The sequence below is a fragment of the Cynocephalus volans genome, chromosome 13 (assembly GCF_027409185.1).
Source record: "Cynocephalus volans isolate mCynVol1 chromosome 13, mCynVol1.pri, whole genome shotgun sequence".
NCBI lineage: Eukaryota > Metazoa > Chordata > Mammalia > Dermoptera > Cynocephalidae > Cynocephalus > Cynocephalus volans.
In genome coordinates, this window is record NC_084472.1 from 18,700,664 (window position 1) to 18,711,167 (window position 10,504).

The 10,504-nt window shown below is 44.4% G+C and overlaps 1 pseudogene; it reads right to left on the reverse strand.

Annotated features, from left to right (window-relative positions):
• Positions 1-7,938: 7,938 nt before the first annotated feature.
• LOC134361596 (TGF-beta-activated kinase 1 and MAP3K7-binding protein 1-like) lies at positions 7,939-9,266 on the reverse strand (annotated as a pseudogene).
• Positions 9,267-10,504: the final 1,238 nt, after the last annotated feature.

Consider the following 10,504-nt stretch of genomic DNA (forward strand, 5'->3'; position numbering starts at 1 on the left):
ATTTAATAAGTAATGCAATAGATGTTTACTCTGATTATTCAGGAAGCAACAGCAATCCAGTGCATTGGCTCTGTGCCACTGATTTGTGGGAAGAACAAAGGGCTGGCTCTGTGCTCTGGATCCAAGGCAATGAAAAAGTTTTAAAAACGTGTTTGTTTTTACTCTTCCTATGTTGTGTTTTATATATCTAACTTCTAAGCTATTTAAATATACATGTTACATGCAACTATTCATTCAATGTAGCTGGTGAATATTTCTGGAGCATCTGCTATGTGCTGGGATGGGTGCTGGTGATGCAGAGACAAGACACAGTCCCTGGATGGGGGGGAGGAGACAGACACATGAGCTGAAAGTCACAAGCCAGCATAGAGAATGGAGTGATAAGGGGCACCTGGAAGAACTTAGGTGCAGAAAGCAGTGAATGGGTCAGGGTAGGGCTCCTGGTATGTGAAAGGCACGGAGGTGAGACACAGCACAGGGCATTGAGCAGCTCCAAGGAAGTCACGTTGCCAGAATGGAATGTGCAAATCTGGGAATGGTGGGTGAAGAGGCTGGAGAGAGAGGCTGATCGTGGAGCCCTCACATGCTCTGCCAGGGCCTTTGACTGACAGCTGGAAGGCTGTGGGCACTGTTGATTGGATACATCTTCTCGTTGGAGGTAGATCATTTTGCGTGGCGGACAGGTTGGAGGTGGAGACCAGAAGTAAGCATCCATTTATGAGATTGCTGCAGCCTTTGGGTTGAGGGCTGGGGAGGGCCGGACATGGGCACTTCCCCTGGGGACGGATGGGAGGAAGTGACACTGAGAAAAAATTGTAGGTTAACTCAGCAGGACTTGTCATGATTGCTTGGGTGGGAAGTGTGGGGAAAGGAGGAATCAAGAATGACTCCCAGGTGTCTAGGTTAGGCGGATGCGTGCATGGTGCTGCCACCATCTGAGGTTTTTTTTAGAATAAAAGAGGAAGAACAGGTTTTGAGGGTGGAAGATGATTTGCTTTATTTTGAAAAAATTTTAGTTAGATACAGAATTTACAGTCTAGAAAGCCAGTGATTCAAATGTGCTTTTATTTCACTACATTTGGAATTCAGTAATCAAAGAAATTATTTGTAATAACGAAATCTTCAGATGTCTAAATAGGAAGTTGTACAGTCAAAGATTCTCAGCCAGGACCAAGCAACAGCTGAGCCCAAATTACCTTCATAATTTAAGAGAGGGAAGAGGAAAATTTTAGAAGCTTGAGAGAGAGACTAGATAAAGGAAAAACACTAATGTGATAATACAAGTAAAAATAATAAGAAAAGACTCTGCTACCTTCAGATATCACTTTCATTTCTTACCTGATATTTGATTAATTGCATTTCGATCTCTTTTTTTCCACTATCCTCTGATGAAGATTCTAGGAGTGGTGAATAGCAGAAAATGAAGCCCACAGAAGGAAAAAGGAGAAAGAGTGACTTGGATAATCCACAAATTGATAATTCACCCACTGATGTCAGCTAGAGCTCAGAGAACCAAGTAGGCAAGTCTGGGAGAAATTATGAACAAGTTTGGAGATATATTCACAAGATGATTAAATCTGTGGACTTCAAATCTTTACGCCTCCTTGTGTGGGTTAGCAGCATAAAATGCCTACTCATTTTTCGAGTTTTATTTCTTTTAGGTTTAGTCACCTCATTTTGGAAGGTTCTGGATAGCAGCAAGAAATGCTGTTTGATTTCTACCCTGAATTTAGTTAAATGAGAAACTGAAAGCGGGGAGGAAAGATTTTCCTTGGCTGAACAAGAACCACCCCAGCATACAGAGGGCTTCTTCCAGTTATCACTTGACAGGGAGCCATGGGAGACGGATGATGTCAGTCGGGAAAGGGCCGTGGGTGGGTGTCCCTCGGCTGACTTCTCTTTCCTCTGCCTGCCAGGGCTCCATCGTCCAAACCTGTAACCCCTGCCCAGGCAATTCCAGTTCTGGGTGTTTCTTAAGCAAATAGTGCAAACCATGCCAGCCTTGGGGTTGCCACCTTTTAGAAGTTGTATACCAGGGAAGTGCTCATGACTTCTCATTGCTCAGTGTCACCAGCCTCTTCTATGCCTTTGACTTCTCCGTCCGCCAGCTCCTGAAACACATCTCTAGGTACAATTACGTCTATGTGTACAAATAGCACTGGTAACATGCCGTCATGTTTTCTAATGACCTCCTTGGTGAAGTGTAGCAGTTTCTCATGCACGGTCACTTTCTCCAGTAGTTTCTCAGGTCTGTCTATGTCTTACTACCTGACTCCTTGGGAAGCTTTTGGAGACTGGGAAGAAATCTGCCAGCTGCTCCCTGTGTAAGCATCTTGCCCACCTTCCTCTCCCTGTCCCCAAGCGTGAGTCCCGCACATGGCAGGCAGGTGTTGAACAAATGCTTGTGGGCTGTGAAGCAATGCCTCCGGTATGCAACTCTCCAAGGTGAGAAAAGAAAAACTGTGTGTCACACTGCTGAACATAAGGTTTCTACAAAAAATGCAAGCAAGTACCTCCCCTTAAAGGGGCCTTCTCAGCGTTCGTAAAGGATGGTAACGGAAACTCTTCCCCAGCAGCTGCTACACATCAGGCACTGGTTCAGGCACTTTACACGTATCATCATATTTGACGCTTACAACATTCCTTCGCTTTTTCTTATCCTTGTTTCACAGATGAAGTAACCGAGGCACATAAAGATTAAATAACTTGCCCAAGTTTGGAATCAGATTTCATACTTAGTTAACTCCAGAACACACACTCTTACCTCTAGACTATATCGCTCTTTGTGTCCCATTTAAATCTGTTTCTACCAACGTGGTCGTTCTCCTATGCTTTCTTCTAGAAGCTTTCTTGCTTTGTTGTACATTTAGATCTCTATAAGCAGGAATAGTTTTTTGTGTCTGGTGTGAAGTCAAAGTTAGTGTTTGCCTTTTGGATCCCCTGTGGACAGCATGCCATTTATTGAAAACAACCACTCTTTCCTTGCTGTGCTTGAAAAACCTGTGCAAGGAAACCTTGGAGTGTTTCCTTCCTCCTAAGTCACGTGACCTTACACATCAGGAGAGTCAGGTTTTGAATTCTCTGATCTGTTCTATTGCTCTATTTATCTTTGTGCCAAAATTGCATTGTCTTAATTACTGTAGCTTTATAATATTTCTTGATATCTGCAAGTATGGCTTTCAACTTTTTCTTCATTTTCAAGGTAATTTTGATGAAACACGATTTATTTATTTTTGTTTTTGTTGCCTGTTCTTTTGGTGTCATATCCAAGAACTCATTGCCAAATCCAATGTCATGAAGTTTTCCCTCTGTTTTCGTCTAACAGTTTTATAGCTTTTGCTCTTAGGTTTAGATCTTTGATTTTGAGTTAGTTTTTGTACATGGTATAAGGTTAGGGTTCAAATTTATTCTTTTGCAGGTGGATATCCAACTTTTCCAGCATCATTTGTTGAAAAGACCATCTTTTCCCCGTTGAATCATCTTGGCACTTTCTATTATTATTATTGTTGTTGTTGTTGTTGGCTTAAACAACAGAACATTTTTTTTTTTTACAGTCTGGAGGACTGAAGTCTAAGATCAAGGTGTTGGCAGGTTTGGTTTCTCCAGAGGCCTCTCTCCTTGGCTTGCGGACGACCACCCTCCTCTTGCCTCCTTGCATGGCCATTTCTCTGTGGGCATGTGTTCCTGATGTTTCTTCTTCTTATGAGGGCACCAGTTATATTGAATTAGGGCCCCACCTTAATGGCCTAATTTTAACTTAGTCACCTCTTTTAAGACCTTATCTCTAAATACAGTTGCATTTTAAGGTATAGAGGGTAGGACTTCAACATACAAATTTTGAAGAGGACACAATTCAGGCCATAATACCCATCCCAGTTGATGGAGCTCCTACCCCTCCATCTGCTGGGATCAAAAACCCTGGGGTCAGTCCTGACTCCATCCTTTCTCTCTGTTACCCACAACATTAAAAAGTCTTCTTGGCCTTTCTCAAAAAAAAGGATCCAGAATCCAAGCACTTCTCCCACCTCCAGGACCACCACTGTGGCCCATCAGCACACCTGGACTAGTGCAGCTGCCTCCCTCCTAGGCTCCCTGCCTCCCATCTCACCAGCACAGTTTGTTTTCTCTTCTGTAGTCAGATGGAGCCTCTTTAGATCCAGGTTAAGACCATCTCCCTCCTCTGATCCAAACCTCTCATTACTTCCATTACCTGTTCTCTGTTCCCACCTGAAAGAAAGGAGACCTGTGATTTCCTGAGCACTACCAGCTCAGCTTCATCTCTAAGAATTTGCATGGACTGGTATCAGTTCCTGGAGTAACCATCCACACCTCTTTCCATTGGTTGCCAGAAATGGGAGCCCCTCCACATAACCCTTGGCTGGGACTCAGGAACCTGGGCTTGGGATATCTCCAGGCTCTCTAGACCTAAGGGCTGGGAAGATAACATGTGAGGAGTTTCAGGACACTGTAATCCCAGAGGCCATGTGGGTGGGGTCAGATGGGACCAGAGAGAGACTTGGAAATCTTCCACTTCCCTATGATCTGTAAGTCTTCTCCAGCCATTGGAACCTGTGGGAAGAAGTGAATGACCATGGCCAGGTTCCATGGGCTCAAGTCTCCGCTGTACTCCTGCCCAGCCCTGGATCCAAGGGACCTCAGGCTAACCTCTGTGCTCACCACCTCTGTGACTTTCCATAAGGGATCACCCTCCCTGTGTTTCCACATTCCCATCACCTCCATTCCAGTCTGTTTTGATGACTTCCCCTCACACTCTCTGTTCCCTATAGACACAGGAAGGACCCAGGTTTTCAGAACCTTGCTGGCTCAGTCCCACCTCTCAGCCTTCACACATGGTGGTCCCTCTGCTTGTAACACTCTCCCACAGCCCATCGCACTGGCTGTTAGAAATAGGGACCCCACCCAGGAGCGCCTCACTGGTCTGGACACAGGGGCCTGGCTGCAGTGATGTGCACAGGTGCCCCACACTCCAGGCTTTAGGATTTATGTGGGGTGAAGGTGAGTGAGGGCCCGGAAGACTAAGCGTTTACCTGAGCCTGGTCCATCAGCCTTAGGAATCTGAGGGCAGAGCGGGATCAGGGGCCAGGGTTGATTGCAGGAAGTGGGGGTCTGGTCACCATGGTCCCTACCCGGGCCCTGGGGCAGGTCACCACGGGCAGCGCTGGTGAGCCTCAGACCTGCCTCTGTGCAGTGGGGACAGTGACTCCTCTTGTGCCTTACTGGTCTTGTCATCTGGGTCCCCACCTGCTGACCTGGAACCTCCCACTGGATCTCTTATTATTTTTTAATGTCTGTAGAATCTGTAGTGATATTTCCTTTTTCATCTCATTCTTGATATTGGCAATTTTTCTTTCTTTTTCCTTGGGTTAGTTTTGCTAGATGTTTATTACTATAACCTTTTCAGAGAACCAACTTCACTGACTTTCTCTCTTTTACATTGGTTTTCTATTTTATTAATTTAAGTGTTTATTTTTTCTTTATTAAAAAACTTTTAAAAATTAATTTGCTGTTTTTGTACTAACTTCTTGAGATAGTTAAATTACTGATTTTCAGCCTTTTCCGTCTGCATTTAACACCATACAGTTTCCTTTTGCCATAAGTTTAGCCACATTCTACAAGTCAATGTTATATTTTCATTATATTATAGTTCAGAATGTTTTCTAATTTTTATTGTGACTTATTCTTTAACTCAGGGTGGATTTTTAAAAATATCTATTTATTTTTAAAGGTGGATTGTTTAATTTCCAAACATTTGGGCATTTCATTGTGGTCAGTAAATATACTCTGAATGATTTTAATAATTTGAAATTTGTTGATAATTTATTTATGGACAGCATAGGTTAATTTCATAAATGTTCCATGTGCTCTTGGAATTAATGAATACTCTTTAACTGTTGGGTGGAGTATTCTACATATGTCAAATAAATCAGATTTGTTATTAGTATCTCCCAAATCCTTAGTCATTTTTTGCCTATTTTTTTCTATCATATGCTAAAAGATTTGTTAAAATATCCCTCTACAATTTCTTCCTTCATTTCTTCAGTTTTTGAAACTATGTTATTGATGTATATGTCTTTATAATCATTATATTTTCCTGGTAGATTTGCATTTTCATCATTATGATTATTCCTTTTATCTTTAGCAATATTTCTTGCCTTAATGTTCACTTTGCTTGATATTAATATAGTTATAAGATTTTTTTTTTTTTTTTCTGGTAGCTGGCTGGTAAGGGGATCCAAGCCCTTGACCTTGACATTACAAGGCTGTGCCCTAACTAACTGAGCCAACCAGCCAGTCTTACAAGACTTTTTTGTTAGCATTCACATGGTTTACCTTTTTCCATTTATTTTCAATCTCTCTGTGTCCTTATATTAGGGCATGTATCGTGTAAATTTCATGGTTGCTTTGGTTTTGTTGTTCTTGTGGTTGTTACGCAGACTGACAATGTTGGTCTTTAAATTGGAGCTTTTATTCTATTTATATTTAATGTAATTACTGAGATAATTGGGTTTATATCTATCTTTTTTTTATACCACCATTTATTTTTCTTTACTGCATTACAAAAGTGATTCTATTTCCAGAGACCAAACAGCATCCTAGAGACATCCTTGGAAGAGAATTCCCTTTGTTCCCAAGCCTTTGTGACCAACGCTAAATCCGCTCACTGGAAGAACAGAGATAGCTTCACAGTGGAGATGGAGCTAAGGACCTTTGTTGAGACCTGTTTTACCTCTGCTTAGATTGTGGCCTCCCGAGGCAAGCCAGCCTTCCCAGGTATTGCACTGGGTCCTGCTCTGCCACAGGGGAGATAGATTCCCGGACCACAGAGCGAGCAGGGGCTCTGGAACTAGCCTTTGACATTTCAGAGACCAGGCACACCAGAATATGCATGGCAGCGGCCAGTCCCTGGTAAGCTGTGTCTGGAGCATTGTGGGGCAGGGAAGCTGGGCATTGGGGAGGGGACCTCGGACACTGACACAAGGCCACGGTTTGAGCTCTGGCTCTACCACTGATCATGTGATTTGGGCAAAGTGCAAGTCTCTCTGGGTCTGCCTCCTCCTCGGAAAACAGGAATGGTAATCCCAGCCGACAGCCCTGGTGGCAGCCCCTCCCCACTGAAGGCAGAGAACACGTGGAAAATAGTCTACCTCAGAAACGGGGCCAGTCTGATGCTTCTCCTATGGGTTTGTGAAAACAGTTCACATCCCTAAAGCCCTCGGCCTCCCAGAGCTACAGGTCCCAAAGAACCTCTTCCTATGGGACCATTTTCCCCTCTTCTCTCTTTTGAATGAGCCCCCATAGCCTGACTCATAATCTGTTCATTATCTTATAGCCAGGAGAGGCTCATCACTGGTGGTAAAGATGGTTAATCTCAGTTGCTCCCCAATCTGTGGACATCCCCAGCACCAGTAAGGATCAAGCAAGGCAGAAACCAGATTACCCTGACTCTGGGGCTCCCCACCTCCTGGCAGGGCCAGACAGGAGCAGACCCTGTCGCCTCTCAGTCAGGCACATCCTCACTGCTCCTGCACCCCCACCTCTGGGGAAGCCCAGCAGCCCAGTCCCCTCTCCTTTGGCAGATCCAGGCCAGTGCTTCTCTTAGCCCAGTTCTCTGGGTTCCTTTCCACCTGACCTGCCTCCACTGTGGCCATCCCTGGCTCCTGAAGCCTCCCTGGTCTTCCTGAATGTTTCCCACTGATAACTACCAGGGCAGGTGTAGGGATAGGGCCCAGGGACAGGTTCCATCACCAACCTGGGCTCCACTCTGGATTTAGGAGCATGGGGCTGACAGGCTACAGCAGGGGGGACTGCAGTCCAGAGGTGTGGGGGGCACCAGCAGCGACACAGGGTATTCTAGGGAGGTGGTGGCAGGTGGGAGGATGGCCTTGAGAGAGCAGCATCTGTGGGGCCTGTGACAGTTCACAGGAGACCTTTTCCCATTTTGCTGCACACAACTGAAGGAACCCTCAGGGTGGCTTGCAGGCCAGCACAGCTGCCACACTTAGGACCTTTGTTCTGAGAAATGGCCATGGTCCTGGCTGAGGCTGCCAGGGAGGGGATAGGGAGGAAGAGGGTCACGCTGGTCTTTCTGGTGCTCCAGTTGCTTGAGCAAGGCATGGACATGGGTTACAGGTGTCCCCCTGCTGCTGGGGTTGGGATTGGTATGGGCTGGCTCATTTTGTCCAGTAGGTCACCAAAATTTCTCACACACGCTCCCACCACTGGCAAAGGTGTCCTCGTGGATGCACTTCATCTGGTCCACCATTGCCTGGGCTACCGCCCAGGGAGGTCTGCTTGGCAAACTGAGTGTCAATCATCACGTGGATGTCAATTTTCTGGTTGGCCTGCCTAGGCCCGTGGGTTGCCTCCAGGGCTTTATACAGCCCCTTGGACATCAACACCAGGAAGCCGATCACCCAGTCCAGTGGCTGTGCACCATTGATTTCCGGCTCCGCGATGATCGGTTTGGACTTGGTAGCACTGAGTAGTGCAGTATCAATGTAGCCCTACTTGACCTTGTAATCCTGGATGCACCTGGTGCTCTCCTGCCCACAGATGACCCCACTTGCTTGATCTTTCTGCATCCAAGCCCAGCTGTGACAGGCAAAAGAGCTCATTCTCATTCTCCGGGTTGTGGTCCACGTTCAGCTGTGTCACCTGCAACTCATCCACTGTAGATTTGTATAAAAATGTACAGCTCATAGGGACAATGGCAAGGCAGAGATTGTTGTTGACAAGGAACTCCACGACGGCCATGGCTCCTCCTGAAATCTCCCTCTCCAATGCCTTGAGTCTCTCAAGGATCTTCTGATACTGAGAAGGCAGCTGGTGCTAAGGGACACCCTCTGGCAGCTGGGACTGGAGGCTTGCCTTTTCAGCCAACGTGTCATCGATGAACTCCAGGAAGCTCCTCTCCACCACACTGGAGGCCTGCAGCAGCACATGGTGCACGTCAGCCTCAGTGTGCTCTGTGTTGAGCTGGCCCAGCAGGAGCTCTGTAGACAGCCTCTGAGCCACGAAGTTAGTCACCTGGTTGCAATCAAAGCTGCTGAAGACCCCATACAAGCAGTTGCTCTCACTCCTTAATCTGAGCCAGTTGTCCTCTGGTGGGTGGCTCTCGGTGCCCTTGCCATCAGCAGAGCAGCTGTGGTTGGGAGCTGAGCCAACCCCAGAGAGGTGGCAGAGTGACGGTCATCCTTGCAGCTTGGAGCTGCTCTCTGCAGCAGGCACCTCCTCTTTGCTGCCATCTTGCAGAGCTATCTTAATATTTGCTTTTTTTATGTTTGCCTGTTTATGCTTCCTTTTTTCTTTTTTTCTTGCTTATTTTCTTTTAATTACTCTTAGTTATTTCATTTATCCTTTTACTAGCTTGTTTGTAATCTATATTTTACTATTCTTTTCGTTGTTACTTTGGAGATTATGATACCATTCATTGACTTATTTGCATCTAATGTAATTTACACTGAGCATTTCCCAAACAATGCCTCCTAGGCCCCATAGTTTGATGCTTCTGCTTTTCTTTCCTATTTTTGTTATCGTTAGCATTCATTTTAATTCTACATACATTTCCATCTCTACAAGACATTTTTATTGTTGCTTGATACAGTCAAAATTAGTACGTCACACATTTACCCTTTCCATTCCTGAGTTTCTATGTTTTTACCTGGTATTATTTTCCTTTTGTAAGAATTATTATTCATATTTCCTTTAATGGGAGTCTGCTGACAGTAAATTATGCTTTTATTTGCCTGAAAATGTCTTGAATTTATCTTCATTTTTAAAGGATATTTTCATTAGGTATAGAATTGTAGGTTGGCATTTATTTTCTTTCAGCACTTTAAAAATGTCATTCTTTTTTTGTTGTTTTTTGTTTGTTTTGCGGGCGTCCACGGTCTCTACTGAGAAGTCAGCTGTTGGTCTTCTGTTTGTATTGTTGCTGCTCTGACAGTGATGTATCTTTTTCTCTGGCTGCTTTTAAGATTTTTGTCTTTGTCTTTGCTTTTAGCAGTTTAGTATTGATATACCAAGATGTAGTTTCCTTTGTGTTTCTTCCTCTTAGGTTCTAGAGCATTGTGAGTTTTTCCTTCATGGCTTTTGTGAGCTTTTGAAATATATAGAATGTTACCTCTTCTTACGTTGGTTCTGACTCTTGTGTTATCTCCCCATTTGGGTCTCTAGTGAGTGAAGCTTTGGCCCTTCTGGGGTTCTAATTAGATGAATCTTAGACCTTTGCCCATGTCTTATACATCCTTTATGCTCTTTTTTACAAAAAAAAAAAATTCTCATTTTTCATTTTTGTGTTTCTACCAACCTATTTTCCAGATCACTAAATGGCTTCTTGATGATGTCCCACTATTGATCTTATGTTGGTCAAACCTCTAGGAATGATTCTAATCTTTTCCCCTAAAATGTCCCTTTTAAACATTTGAAGGTAGTCTTCTTTAGAAAAAGCACCAGATGAGAAATCAGAAGACTTGAATTGTAA